Here is a 16,175-nt window from a genome sequence, read left to right on the forward strand (position 1 = left end):
ATCCCAATTTTTCCCAATGTGGTAGGCATGTCGGGTAAATGACACATCAGGTTTCCACCTTAGGGCTCTGAACCGCCGACGGGCATGCTCAGGTGTTAGCCCCATTCTGATTCTGGCCTTGTTTTTAAAAAGTTCATAACTGTTCATGTGTTCCTTAGGCATTTCAGCCGCCACCTCTGCTAAGGGTCCACTGAGCTGCGGCCTCAGCTCTACCATGTACTGGGTTGGAGGGATGTCGTATCCAAGGCAGGCCCTTTCAAAATTTTCTAAGAAGGACTCAGTATCATCGCCTGCCTTGTAGGTGGGGAATTTCCTGGGATGGGAAGTGGTACCTGGAGAGGAGTTGTTAGGATGGTCTGATGCACCCTGCCTAGTCCTTGCTGCTTCCAGTTCCATCTCTTTTTCTTTCAGCTCCATCTCTCTTTTATGGGCCTCCTGTTTGGCTTTTTCTTCTCTTTCATGGGCCTCCTGTTTGGCTTTCTCTTCTCTGTCATGTTTGGCTTTTTCCAGCTCCATCTGTCTCTTGTGGGCCTCCTCTTTGGCTTTTTCTTTGGCTTTTTCCTCTCTTTCATGGGCCTCCTCTTCAAGTTTTTTAATTTGAAGCAGTCTTTGATGTTTTCTTTCATTTTCTTCTGCTTCTAGTTTGGCCAGTTCTATTTTGTTAGCTGCTTCTTTGGTAGTCATTTTCCTGTTTTCTTGTGCTGGGTCACACCCTCTGCAGTTGACTGAAACTGGGATGTATTTAGCTCAGGCTCCTGCTGAGTGCTGCTGAGTTAACAGAGACTTTCTAACTAGCTACTTCCGAGGATGTAAAAAGAAAAAAAAAACAATTCAGATTGTAAATTACCTTTACCAGATCAAAGTTTGCTCACTTATTGAACCGTTCTCTTAACAAAGGACCTTGTTAAAAAAACTTAACACCTCTGCCTTCAGGCAAGGAGAGATAAGATATGCATCTACCTTCAGCTCTGCTCTCCAAGCAGCTAGAAGGGAAAAAAAATCTCTTACTGGCTTTTGGGTTTAAAACGATCCCACCGCTGTGCCACCATGTCAAGGCTGTATCCCCACTTTGAACTTTAGGGTACAAATGTAGGGGCCTGCATGAAAACTTCTAAGCTTATCTACCAGCTTAGCTCTGGTCCGCTGCCACCATCTTAAGAATTCCCTCCCTGGGAAGCCTTGAGAAACCTTTCACCAATTCCCTGGTGAATACAGATCCAAACTCCTTGGATCTTAAACAAGGAGAAATTGACCCTTCCCCCCTCCTTCCTTTCACCAACTCCTGGTGAATACAGATCCAAACCCCCTTTGGATCTTAAAACAAGGAGAAATCAATCAGGTTCTTAAAAAGAAGGCTTTTAATTAAAGCAAAAGATAAAAATCATCTCTGCAAAATCAGTATGGAAAATAACTTTACAGGGTAATCAAACTTAAAGAGCTCAGAGGAATCCCCTCTGTCTTAGGTTCAAAGTATAGCAAACAAGATAAGCACTTTAGTAAAAGGTACATTTACAAGTTGAGAAAACAAAGTAAATCTAAGACGCCTTGCCTGGCTTTTACTTACAATTTTGAAATAAGAGAGACTTGTTTAGAAAGATGGGGAGAACCTGGATTGATGTCTGGTCCCTCTCAGTCCCAAGAGCGAACAACCCCTTAAACAAAGGACACACACAAAAGCCTTTCCCCCCCTCAAGATTTGAAAGTATCTTGTCCCCTTATTGGTCCTTGGGGTCAGGTGTCAGCCAGGTTACCCGAGCTTCTTAACCCTTTACAGGTAAAAGGATTTGGAGTCTCTGGCTAGGAGGGATTCCATAGCACTGTACACAGGAGAGCTGTCACCCTTCCCTTTATAGTTATGACAAGCACACTCCCACTTTTTGTGCCAAGGTCAGTAATAAAAAGATTAAATAAGATTGGTTCCAAAACCGATCCCTGAGGAACTCCACTAGTAACCTTCCTCCAGCCTGACAGTTCATCTTTCAGTATAACCCGTTGTAGTCTCCCCTTTAACCAGTTCCTTATCCACCTTTCAATTTTCATATTGATCGCCATCTTTTCCAATTTAACTAATAATTCCCCATGTGGAAACGTATAAAATGCCTTACTGAAATCGAGGTAAATTAGATCCACTGCGTTTCCTTTATCTAAAAAATCTGTTACTTTCTCAAAGAAGGAGATCAGGTTGGTTTGATATGATCTACCTTTTGTAAAACCATGTTGTATTTTGTCCCAATTACCATTGACCTCAATGTCCTTAACAACTTTATCCTTCAAAATTTTTTCCAAGACCTTGCATACTACAGATGTCAAAATAACAGGCCTGTAGTTACCCAGATCACCTTTTTTCCCTTTCTTAAAAATAGGAACTATGTTAGCAATTCCCAGTCATACGGTACAACCCCTGAGTTTACAGAGTCATTAAATTTTTTTGCTAATGGGCTTGCAATTTCATGTGCCAGTTCCTTTAATATTCTTGGATGAAGATTATCTGGGCCCCCCGATTTAGTCCCATTAAGTTGTTCGAGTTTGGCTTCTACCTTGGATGTGGTAATATCTACCTCCATATCTTCATTCCCATTTAACATCCTGTCATTATCCCTAAGCTCCTCATTAAAGACTGAGGCAAAGTATTTGTTTAAATATTGGGCCATGCCTAGATTATCCTTAACCTCCACTCCATCCTCTGTGTTTAGCCATCCCACTTCTTCTTTCTTTGTTTTCTTCTTATTTATATGGCTATGGAATCTTTTACTATTGGTTTTAATTCCCTTTGCAAGGTCCAACTCTACATGGCTTTTGGCCTTTCTCAGTTTATCCCTACATGTTCTGACCTCAATAAGATAGTTTTCCTTGCTGATCCCTCCCATCTTCCACTCCTTGTAGGCTTTCTGCTTTTTCTTAATCACCTCTCAGATGCTTGCTCATCCAGCTTGGTCTACAACTCCTACCTATGAATTTTTTCCCCTTTCTTGGGATGCAGGCTTCTGATAGTTTCTGCAACTTTGACTTGATGTAATTCCAGCCCTTCTCCGCCCTTAGACCCACAAGTTCTTCAGTCCAATCCACTTCCCTAACTAATTTCCTTAATTTTTTTAAGTTAGCCCTTTTGAAATCAAAAACCCTAATCACAGATCTATTTTTGTTTATCCTTCCATTTAGTTTGAACTGAATTAGCTCATGATTGCTCGAACCAAGGTTGTCCCCTACAACCATTTCTTCTATGAGGTCTTCACTACTCACCAAAACCAAATCTAAAATGGCATCCCCTCTTGTTGGTTCAGCAACTACTTGGTGAAGGAATCCATCTGCTATAGCATCCAGGAAAATCTGAGCCCTATTATTATTACTAGCTCTTGTCCTCCATCTATATCTGGGAAGTTAAAGTCTCCCATGATCACACAATTCCCATTAGTATTTACTTCATTAAAAACATTAAAGAGGTCTCTATCCATATCCAAATCAGATCCTAGTGTTCTATAGCACACCCCAAGCACTATCTCAGGGGAGGCTCTAGTAGCTTTCTTCCCCAATGTGATTTTTGCCCAGACAGACTCTGTCTTATCCATTCCATCACTTCTTATTTCTTTACCGTCTACCTCATCATTGATATACAATGCTATTCCACCATCTTTGCCTTTATTTCTGTCTTTCCTAAACAGCACATACCCTTCAATACCTGTACTCCAGTCATGACTAGTATTCCGCCATGTTTCTGTTATCCCTATAATATCTGGTTTCACTTCCTGCACCAGTAACTCTAGTTCCTCCATTTTGTTATCTAGGCTCCTCGCATTAGTGTACAAACAACTTAATTTTTGCTGTTTGGCTTTGCTCACATTCTTTACCCGATTAAGCACAGACTTTCTACTGCCAGTATCACCTATTAGACTGGTATTTACACTACCCTTCCTCCTTATGTCCATTCTCCGACCCACGGCTGTATCCTTTCTTACTTTGTTTTCTTCCCTCTCAATGTTAAAATCTGGAGTGGAGATTACCTGGACATCTCCCAACCATCTCCCCCCAATTCCTAGTTTAAAGCTCTCTTAATCAGTTGTGCCAGCCTCCATCCTAGAAGTCTATTTCCCTCCCTACTCAGGTGAAGACCATCCCGAGAGAACAGTCCTCTGTCCATGAATGCCTCCCAGTGGCCATACATCCCAAAGCCCTCCTTATAGCACCACTGCCTGAGCCATCTGTTGATCATCATAATCTTATCACACCTTTATTGCCCTTCTCTAGGAACAGGCAGAATCCCACTGAAGATCACCTGAGCCTCGATTTCCTTTAGAGTCTTCCCCAGCCTGGCATAGTCTCCTTTGATACAGTCTAGCGAGAATCTAGCCATATCATTTGTTCCCACGTGAAGGACAATCAGTGGATTCTTTCCCACTCCTGTTAGATTCTCTTCAGCCTCAGGTCCACATCCTGTATCTTAGCACCCGGCAGACAGCACATCCATCAGCTGTGGTTATAGGCCTGTCTATTCTTCTCAGTAAGGAGTCCCCAATCATGTAGACCTGCCTTTTCCTGGTGATGGTGCAATTCTCCGGTCTATCCCCTGTTCCCTCTGGCAGCAAGTCCTCTCGATTCCTATTGTCCCTTGCAATCCTCCACAACCCATCCCGTATCCTCCTGGGGCTCATATTTGGTGTTATCTCCATTGACTCTTCCCCTCTTCCTATAGAACTAGCTGCTCTTCTCTTCTTCCTTGCCCTCCCACCTTCAGTGACCACCTGCTATGCCCCTTCTTCATTTTCCAACTCCGCAAACCTGTTCCTAAGCTCTGTTTCTCCTTCATTAGCCCATCTTTTCCTCTTAGTCACATGCTTCCACTGTCTACTTTCCTCACCCAACAGTCTCCCCTCAGAGTTCTTTGGTCCTGCTTCCATCTGGAAGTCTGAGCTTTTCCCTTCAGCCTCCTCATGACTTTGCTCCATTATCTGCTCGAACCCCCTTCTAAACTCAACCAGAGTTTCCACCTGCATCTCGGATCTTTTCTTCCATCAGCTCTCTCAGGTGACACTTTATGCAGATGAAACTCTTTTCAGGTACCCCCTCCAGGATCATGTACATACCGCAGTTTCCACATCCAGTCATCTTCATTGTGTCTTCCACTGCTTGGGTCACTACCATTGCTGCCTCTGTATCTGTAATAGCCTTCCCACCTAAGTCCTGTTAGTCAGGGAAACACAAACCAAACCAAAACACCACCACCCATAGCAAAACAAACCCCCAGTGAGCAGCACAACACTGCCAGAACACCACACACTCCCTTCACTAGCCTGTCTGTTCCTCTGCCTGGTTCTCCTAGTCTTCCCCCCAAACTCCCCTTGCAAATTCCCACTCAAACTCCTCTGGAAAATTTCTCTCTGTAGTTGAAAGAATTGTTAATTGTTGTTTCTGCATAGTGAAACATATTTCATGGCAATCCTTAAAATGTTATTTTCCTCTATGTGATCACAGCAGACTAATATTTAAATACATAAATATGCTAACTTAAATTTGTGGAGTAGGTAATTGACTGCAGAAGTAATTTAGATTGTTACTGTTGCTTCTCTGAACTTTAGTCTACATTAAATGTACCTACTGATAGTAGAACTATAAAGACAGAGATTATGAGCACATTGTTCTAAATCCTTCTCACTTTACTTACATGTATGAAAATTGTGCTCTAAATTACACTAATGTAACTCCAGAGTAATTCAACTGAATTCAGTGAAGATACTCTGATACATCAGTGTAAATAAGAGAACCATCTAGCCTTTGAACAGTCCATTCTGTCCATTTGGAATTTACCAAAGCTAGTCTCATATGAATAAAATGAGTAGAATTTAGCCCAAAATATTTTTTCAAGTTTATCTCAACTTAAGTGTGTTGAGACTGTTTACTAGATTTTTAATATTGGCTTAATAGGGAATTTTATAGATTCCAAGGCCAGAAGGCACCATTGTGATCATCTAGTCCGATTTCCTGTATAACACAGGCCATAGAACTTCCCCAAAATAATTCCTTTTGAACTAGAGTATAATCTTTAAAAAATCCAATCTTGATTTAACAATTGACAGTGATGGAAAATCCACCATGACCCTTGGTTAGTTACTCTCACTGTTAAAAATGTAAGCCTTATTTCCAGTTTGAATTCATCTAGCGTAGAAGCTAAGGATTATAAACAGTTGAAATATTAATCATTTAACTTGATGTGAGATATAAATTCATCAGTATTTTTCATCAATGAACTTGCAAAAAGCAGGTAGTCCACCAAAGAGCTAGTCATTATATGTTTGACGCACTGTAAAAGTATTTTGATTCAGCATGATGCAATTCTCCACAGATTTTCTGAAGATCCAGAAATCACTGAGGCATGAGGAAAACTCCCTATAAACTGTGTTATATGGATGATATATAATTACCAGACAGAGACATTGATCTTGCATATAGTAAAGAAAAGACCATATTCCTGGGGAAAAGTAAGAAACTCCTTTTTAAAAAATGACATTGAATATTAATTTAACTTAGAGGACTGATTGCTAGTTTGGGGAAACATCAGTGAAATCTGTATTTTTCTTTGGAGATGTTCATAGCTTCTGAGTACATTTCTCCACCAAACACTTAGATATCTAGTATTCTGTAAAAAGAGCTCAACAAATTATCCTAATATCTATTGGAGGAGATCTGAATAAGGAAGTACTGTACATAAGGTTACTAATACTACACTGAAAAAATGTAGTCTGTAATATTTTGGACATACTGATTCTACCCATGGAGCTCTTTCATGTAGACTCTTGTGCTGACGTTGGCTGATTGGTTATCGGTAGGGATGAGAGAAACAGTTCAGTGAAAAATCCCTCCCTGTTCCCCGTCAACCTTTTCTCATTCCTCAAACAAAACCTTCTTTGAGCTTTGGGAAATTAAGACTAAGCCCCCCAACCCATTGTTCAGAGAAAGAGGGAGATATAGGAGGTTCCAACATTGTACGTAGACTTTTCCACCATTTTCCCTTCACCCCCTTCTTACAGTATGTAGAGGAAATGGAACCTTGATGTCTTTCCAAGAACAGAGCCTCATCTTCAGAGGGCAGTCAGGTAACCAAGACACATTCCCCTGGAATGCAGGGGTAGCCTGATGGATCCCTTTTTTTCAGTCCATTCAGGCATCTTCTTGGGTAACCATGTGGCTTGCTATCTCATTTGGTGCAATGGACCAAGTAATCTGAATTCCATGAAATGCCTTTTTAAAATGTAAAAGACTTTAATTTTGAAATAATGGATGCTGATCCCTGTGTATAAGAACAAGAAAGTTCGCCTCCCTGTTACTGCAGTGAGTAGGTTTGCCATGCCACTCTGTGGAGTAGGGGTGCCAAGTTAAATGGGGCACCAAATTTGAGGGGAAAAATCAAATTAAAAAAAAGATAAAAATGAAAAAGATGAAAAAAAATACAAATAAAATAATGAAGATGTCATTATTTCAATTCCCGTGCACATATGGAGGGAATATGAATTATAATTCATTTCTCTACATTTCTGAGAATTTATTAATATGTCATATCTTTTATTTACTGCAAAAATAAATAATATTTTAGCAAAAAAAAATTAAATTTGCGACGTAGGGTCAAGATGACCCACTTAACAATTTTGATAAGCAATAACTCAGCCACAATGAAATACATCCACTAGCGGCAAGAGCTGCAATGCTCGTGACACCTAACTCAAATATACATCAAGGTCGCATAGCCGGAAATTCATGTAGAGCGAAGATATTGCGAGTTGATACATGTCAAATGGTCATTTTAACAAATGTTGCAAGTAGATGGTTAAGAATCAAGTGAATACTGTGGAAAATTGTGTTTCTTGGTGCCAAAGAATAAAGAATAACATCTTTCAGCATTATAAATCCAAAATGTGAGTATCTTTAAGCGTTATTAAACCTTAGCGTTATTACTGGGCTGTATAATTATGAATTTTTCTTTGTTATAACTGATTCACATGTAATAAATAAGGGTCCATAAAAGAAAAGTAACAGCGTTAACGCTTAATAGACTATGAAAGTGATGATGTCACACTCCAAGTGGGTAACCGTGAGGAAGGGGATTATTTTCCAAACAATCGGTGTCGGGTTATAATGTCGAAAAAGGTCATTTTGTTTCCGTGTAAACTCTGTAACTAACTGTTTTAATAGGTAAGTGAGTGTATGTTACTAATCATTGAACCTTTAAGCAGTGAAGGGATGTGTTGGGATGGCTGCAATGTGGTTTAAATTGCCAACCATGTGGTAGGTGTGTCAGCCATCCTTAACGCTATAATTCTTGCAGTCGGGAGCACAGTATGTAACAATATTCAAATTTCCCATGGCAGAAAGAGGAAAAAGAAAACCCTAAGGAGCTGAGTATCGTAAATGAAAGGCTGAGAAGGAAAAGGACCAAGATGAGGGTAGCTCATATCCACAAAAAAGCAGTTTGGAAACTCAAGATGATGGAAACTTGTTTCTAGATGAAGGGAGCTCACAGCATCAGACTGATATGGAAATGGAGAAAATTTATTCACCTTCAGAGACACATGCAGAAATTGAAATAAATGAAGTAGAAGTAAGAAAGGATGAGGAAGTTACAAACAAGTTACAGTATCAGGACCCAACTTCATGGCCTAGATGTGATGACAGTGTGTGGCAAATTCTCATGGAACATGGACCTGAACAAGTTCATGAATTTCCCTTCCCTAAGGATGGAAATAAAAGAAAATTCTCTGCTCAGCATTACAAGAGGAAACTCATTAATGGGGAAGAAATTCATGAAAACTGGTTACAATATTCATTGTTGAAGGACTCTGTGTTTTGCTTTTGCTGCAAGTTGTTTAGAAATCAAGCAATTGGTACACTTCGAAAATGGTTCGAAGGACTGGAAAAACACATCTTCAATTCTCTCTTCATATGAAAGAAGTACAGAACATTTGGAATGTTTTCAAAATTGGAAAGAACTTGAATTATGATTGAAAAAAGGAAAAACTATTGATGAAGAAAATTTACGTGTGATCAAGGAAAAAGAAGAATATTGGCAACAAATATTAGAGCATCTGATTGCTTTAGTGAGAGTTCTCGGTGGGCAAAATTTAGCATTCCATGGCCGCAGTAGAAATGAAAAATTATACACTCCAGGTACTAGAAACTTTTTAAAATTTGTTGAATGCCTAGCTTTGTTTGATCAAAATAACTGATCATGAAACACAGGTTAATTACTTCGGAAAAAATATGCAGAATGAACTGATTCAAATCTTAGCAAATGCCATTAAAAAGAAAATTGTAGAAGCTGCCCATTCTGCAAAATACTTTTCAATAATACTGGACTGTACACCAGATGTGAGTCATGTTGAACAAATGACGACGATCATTCGTTTTGTGGATACAGAAAAGTCTGCAGATGAAGATAATGTTGAAGTGCTCATAAAGGAACATTTTTGGGGTTTCGTACCATTGAAGGAGATGACTGGAGCATTTATGACTGAACCTATTCTACAAGAGCTTGAAACAATGCCATTATCTGTTGAAAACGTACGTGGCCAAGGTTATGATAATGAGAGTAATATGAAGGGTAAAGACAATGGTGTGCAAAGGATAATGATGGAAATCAATGATAGGGCCTTGTTCGTTCCTTGCAGTGCGCATTCTCTGAATTTGGTTGTCAATGATGCTGCTAGATACTGTTTGGAAGCAAGCAGTTTCTTTGACCTGGTGCAACGTATTTATGTGTTTTTCTCAGGCTCAACACGCTGTTGGGAAATTCTGACTCGCCATGTGAATTCTCTAACTGTGAAACCACTGAGTCAGACAAGTTGGGAGAGTCACATTGATGCTTTGAAGCCTCTTTGCTATGAACTTGGAAACATTTATGATGCCCTAATTGAAATTTCTGATGATACTACCTTTACTGGATCATCTGGAAATACAGCACGTTCAGATGCAGAAGCTATTGCAAATGGCCTTTCCAAGTTCAAATTTGTGACTTCACTCATTTTGTGGTATAATATCCTTTTCGAGATTAACCTCACTAGTAAGCAGCTTCAGGAAAAGAACTTGAACATACATTCTTCTATTCAAAAACTGCAGCAAACTAAAAATATTCTGGAGGAATTATGAAGTGATGAAGGGTTCAAAAGAACACTGATAGATTCTCTTGAGCTTGCTGAAGAAATAGACTTTCCAACAGAATTTGAACCAGAGCCAGTTTTCATTTGGCAAAAGAAACAGCAGTTTTCGTATGAAGGATGAGACACACCCATTCAGAACCCAAAACAAAGGTTCAAAGTGAATTTCTACTTTGCAGTCCTTGATACTGCTATTTATTCGGTTGACGAAAGATTTCAATAGATACAGCAGCTAGAGTCAGTATTTGGCTTTCTATATGATATCCACAGCTTGCAAAAGAAAACAGCAAAACAGATAAGAGAATTTTGTATAAAACTGGAGTCGGCATTGACTCATGAAAATTCAAAAGACATTGATGCTACAGATTTGTGTAGTGAGCTTCAGGCTTTTTCAAAACGATTTAAGAAACATTCCACTCCTGAAGAAGTACTGAAGTTTGTTTGTGAAAATGAACTCTCAGACAGTTTTCCAAACATTTTTATAGCTCTACGCATTCTTTTAACGTTGCTAGTTTCTGTAGCTAGTGGGGAACGTAGCTTCTCAAAGTTAAAATAGATAAAAACATATCTGTGTTCAACAATGGTGCAATAGAGACTTGTTGGACTTGCCAAAATGTCAGTAGAGCATGAAATAGCTGGAAAACTAGATCTAAAAGAACTAGTGACTGAATTTTCAAAACTTAAAGCAAGAAAAGTCATGTTTTAAAAGCACAGAATGTTTTTTATGCAGAGTGTTTTGTAAATACAGGTTAAAGTTCATTGAAGAGTTTTCTTATTTCTTTCTATATTGGATGTGGTGGTAATGGCAGTTAAAGCAGGATAGCATAATGGATAATTTTGGATTTGTAATAATAAAAATTATAATTAACATTTTTAATGCATTTTTATTTGAAATCGGACTGAAATATCACCTAGCGGTCCTTTACAAATCTATTCTGAAAATTTCGTGTCTTTATTTTATCTGATCTTGGAAACATTGGTTGGACAGACGGACGGATGGACAAACCGAATAATTAAGCCTCTGCTTAAAAAAAAAAAAAAAAAAAAGCTTAAAAAACATTAAAAGGAAAAAATGTTTCCCAGTTTACAAAAAAACTCAGCCTAGATCTGCCCTTGAGGTTTGGGGGTGTGGGCACCGATTGCATGGTTCGCCTAGGGCGCCAGTTGCTGGCAGCTAATCTAGGGCTGCCCCTGCTGTGGAACAATCAGATGTCACAAAGGGAAACAGGTTGCTTGATTACCCCTAAAAATGAGGAAGTAATGCTAGAAAGAGGTTCCAAGCTGCTGAGTTTCCTCTCAGATACAAACAACAGATAGGGGAAGTCCTGGCCTGTAGGGTCACCAGTTCTAGTGGAGTCCTCAAAGGTTCAATTAAGCTTCAGATTAGCATTCAAAGTGAATATGAATTCTGAACTATTTGAGGTTCTTACATCACTGCTTTTGGGGGAGAACTATGATCACTGGAACTGACAAGGCACTAGTTAGTTAACTGACCCCTGAAGCTAAACAAACAATAAATATATTTTGGCATAGTCCAAGATTTGTGTATGGTTTCCAACAGTTCAAAAAAATGCAGTGTTTACAGAAAATAATTATAGTGAGTGGGGTTAGTTTGATAAAATGTAGGAGGTCTCTTTACATTTTGGAGGTAACAAAGGAGGAATGACCTTTTGAATGTAAATAAAGTATTTTATCTAATTGGGGTAATCAAAACTTGTTTTAAAATAACACAAAACATGCAAAATTTCAATTCACTAGTTAATTTTGCATAATTTTCAAGACATCAACTTTTCTTTGTTACAAAATGTCAAGTGCGCAAAAATTCCCTCAAAAGCTTTGCATATCAGCTTTCAAAATTTACATCTAGATCAAGTATCAGAGGGGTAGCTGTGTTAGTCTGTATTCATAAAAACAATGAGGAGTCTGGTGGCACCTTAAAGACTAACAGATTTATTTGGGCATAAGCTTTCTTGGTTAAAAACCCACTTCTTCAGATACATCTAGATCAGAAGTCCAATTTTCCCATTTACTGAGAAAATCCCCTAATAGATAACGCTGGCATTTTGGCTTGTAAAGAGAGGATTAGGAGTGATGGATCAGTATACATAAACTCACATATGTTTATCATATACACAGCTGCATACACATAAAAACACACCAGGTCAGATGGACATAGAAGTTTTCAGGGATATATGCGGAAGTACCATGGTTCTTTAGTATGTCTTGCACATGCTAGTTGGAGTAATAATGACCTGATTCTCATTTATACTAAGGCCAGTTTAGTGCTTAAAGGAAATTAGACTCAAGTTTACGTACTTTGATCACATTAGATGTAGAGACAGATATAACATTAGAAAGTTGTTATGGAAAGAATGGCAGGGGGTCATTGTAACGGGGATGACTAGCAAGAAGATGGATAGCTGGTGTGCTAGATATCACTGGGAAATTAGCTGCTGCATGCTTCAAGCTAGCAATGGATTGCGAAGGCTTCTAAAAATTCTGCTGTGATATTTACATGAAAAAAATGGATTTAACTTACTTAAGGATCTTAATCTGAATAAGAATGAAGCCCATATGACTTCAAATTTAGGGCATCCAGAGCCGAAGAAGAGATTTGGAAGTATAATTGTTGTTGGTATTGTTGCCATGATTAACCAATGGCTAATCTGTGTAGCAGATTAACCGGCTTTTTTCCCATCAGAAGACTAAAGTGTACTTAAAGCAGAACTGATTCTCCTGATTTATATACTTGACCAACGAAGAAGCAAAATTTAAAAACATATACCCCCTCCTATATGAAATAGCCAAACTACATGTAAATGCACATAGCAAATCAGCCAAACTACATGCAGCTCTATTAGCAGGGAAACTTTTAAAAGGTCAAGAGTTTGGATGCTTATAATAAAAATAAATAACTTTCAGGATCTAAATTAGTAAAGACAATAAAAGAAGCATAAACTGCAGCATGCACTATGTAAGAAGAAAATTAGAAGGGCTAAGATGGATTTCAAAGAGCAAATAGCTAAAGGTATGAAAACAAATAAGAAATTATTTAAGTACTGTATATCAGAAACAAGAAGCCTGCAAAAGAATTGGCAAGTCTGCGATCAACAGGAGTTAAAGGGAGCAATTAAGGAAGATAAGGACATGGCTGAGAAGCTAAATGATTTTTTGGTATCAGTCTTGATACAGAAGATGTTGTGGAGATTTCTACCCCTGAATTGCTCTTTTCTGGAACAAAGATGAAGAGATTTCAGAGATTAAGGTGTCAAAAAAAGTGCTGGAGCAAATTGTTACGTTAAAAGCAACTATTTTGTCAGAGGATCAGAGAGTGGCAAAAGTTGTACCTGTATTTATGAAAAGACTCTAAAGGTGATTCAAGAATTACCAGACCAGTAAGCTTTACCTATATACTGGTTAAGCAGGTTGAAATAATTTAAAATAAAATCACAATACATATGGTACATCAGTGTAGCTTTTCAAAAGAAAAATCATGCCTCTCTATCTACTAGACTTCATTGAACACATCAGTAAAGTGGGTGATAAAGGAGAATCACTTGACAAAAGTTGAGACCTCCATATTGTCTTTGACAAGGATTCCCACAAGAGGATACTAAAGAAACTAAGTAGCCAAGAGGTGAGAGATGTAGGCCCCTGGCAAAACTCCCAAATGGGGCAAAATTTCATCCATGTATTGTTACAGATTACTTTGGCTAAAAGACAGAAAACAAATACTAAGAATAAATAATCAATTTTCATCCTGGCAAAAAGTTCAACTCTGACGTGCCACATGTTCTGTAGTAAGACTGGCATTATTTATTTATTAATGATCTGGAAAACGGGATGAACACTGATATAGTATCAGAGGGGTAGCCGTGTTAGTCTGAATCTGTAAAAAGCAACAGAGGGTCCTGTGGCACCTTTAAGACTAACAGAAGTATTGGGAGCATAAGCTTTCATGGGTAAGAACCTCACTTCTTCAGATGCAAGAAGTATAGTAAAGATGATATAGTAAAATATGCAGGTGACACAAAATTATTCAGGTTAATCAAGTCCAGAGAGGGTTATATGGAACATCATAAGGAAATAAACAAGCTAGGTGAATGAGCAACTTCATGGCAGATGAAATTCAATGCTGATATATGCAAATTAATGCACTTTGGAGAGAATTTTTTTATCTATTTATAGACCTTTCTGGGTTCCAAATTAATTATATCAACTTAGGAGAAGGCCATGGACACCATTGTTGACAGCCCAGTGAAGACCTCTGCCCAGTGTGCACCTGAGGTCAATTTTTTTTTTTTTTAGGATGCATGAGGAATGGGATGGAGAATAATACAGAAAACATTATAATGCCTTTATAAAAAAACAATAACAACAATGGTTCACCATCATCTGGTGCAGTATTGGTCACTCCATCCCAAAAGGATATTGCAAAATTAGAGGAAGTTCAGGGATGAGTGACAAGAAGGATTAAGGGTATGGAAAGGAGTTTGAAAATGAAAAATATAATACAAAGGTCATGTAGCAGTACCTGTATGTATTTGCTTTTAGTGTGGGCCAACAGGTGTTTAAAAAACTAATGTTTACGTTGTGTTGGAGTTCAGTTTAATTGGTAATAAGCAAATATGTAAGGCACGCAACTGCAGAGCTGCCCCTGGTAAGCTTGGTTTTACATACTGGAATTTTTAAAAATCCTCATTAGTGTTTCCTCAAGTGAAGTTTTTTATTAGCTTGTTTAAGGCAGACTGCTGTTGCATGAAGCCACGGTAGCAATTTATAGCACATAGCATCTTGTTGTGGCTTCTTCATTGGCTACTGTGGTGAACATGGGGTTTAACAAATAAGAATTCCAAGGGATTTTCACAGGTTTAGTACAGTGGTGACACACGTTATCATCTTGGTCAACACAACCTGGAATATGATTTTACACTGCCATGTCACATCAGCCCACAATAACTAGAAGTCGTTTATTACCTAAGAAATAATAGTAACCAGAAATGACAACTTGAGTTGGCTCTCTGTGATGCAATGGTGTTATTTTCTGATAACACGGAGTACAGCTTGTGTCATCTCTGTAAATCACTTTTTTCAGTGTAAATTCTGTATGTTTTTAAGGGTACAAGACAAATCCAGACTTTTGTGCTTTTAAAATGTTTGGTTACAAATGTAGCAAGAAATGCTGCCCCTTGCATTAAACTGACACTAAAAATATGATATTAATTCTCAATCTGAGACTCTCTACATGTCTTCAGTGTACAATGATTAATTAGGCTGTTTTGTGATGGTAAAATTATCTACCACTTGGCTCTATTTTCTGGCATAGGTCTGCATTAAAAGAAAGGGTGTTTCCTGGCTCTCTTCAGCTTTTATTTTTCTATCTGGCCTGTATTAGTCTATATTAGAATCTGAAATGCTATCTCTGTTAAACTAACAATGCATGTCTTTCACCTTTTTTTCTGAAAAACAAGTAATTGTTTGACTTTCAAATAAAAAGATGAATTTAGATTTTCTACTGTACTGCAATTTTTTCTCCTTTATGGTTTGGCTAGCGGAATGATAATGCTATGCTCTTGTTTAGATAGGATGCTAGAAATTATCGCATAAGAGTTGCCTACATTTTAGTCTTTTTGCAAGAAATATACAGCAGTGGATGTATACAACACAATTTAAAAGGCATTTCATGAGGTTTCATTTTCAAATTCTGCTGTAAATTCTACAAGCTATAGTAGTTTAATGCAGAAGCCTAGATGTCTATAAAAATCTGGAGAGAACGGTGTATGTTATAATGTTATTATAAAACTGTCCATGATATTAACACTCACTGTATATTAAATACACAAAACTGTTACAATGACTTGAAGGTTGAAATGAACAAAAACAAATAAATTCTTCAGGACACTAGACAAAAGGTTGCTCTTTACAAAAAGAAGAAAGTACAGTAGTACAAGCAGTGAAAAAATTAAAAAAATAATTCTGTATAGATACATAGAGGAAGTCCACGTGTCTAAATATTTACCCAGTAGCAAATTATGAATG

The sequence above is a fragment of the Emys orbicularis genome, chromosome 3, assembly GCF_028017835.1.
Source record: "Emys orbicularis isolate rEmyOrb1 chromosome 3, rEmyOrb1.hap1, whole genome shotgun sequence".
Classification (NCBI taxonomy): domain Eukaryota; kingdom Metazoa; phylum Chordata; order Testudines; family Emydidae; genus Emys; species Emys orbicularis.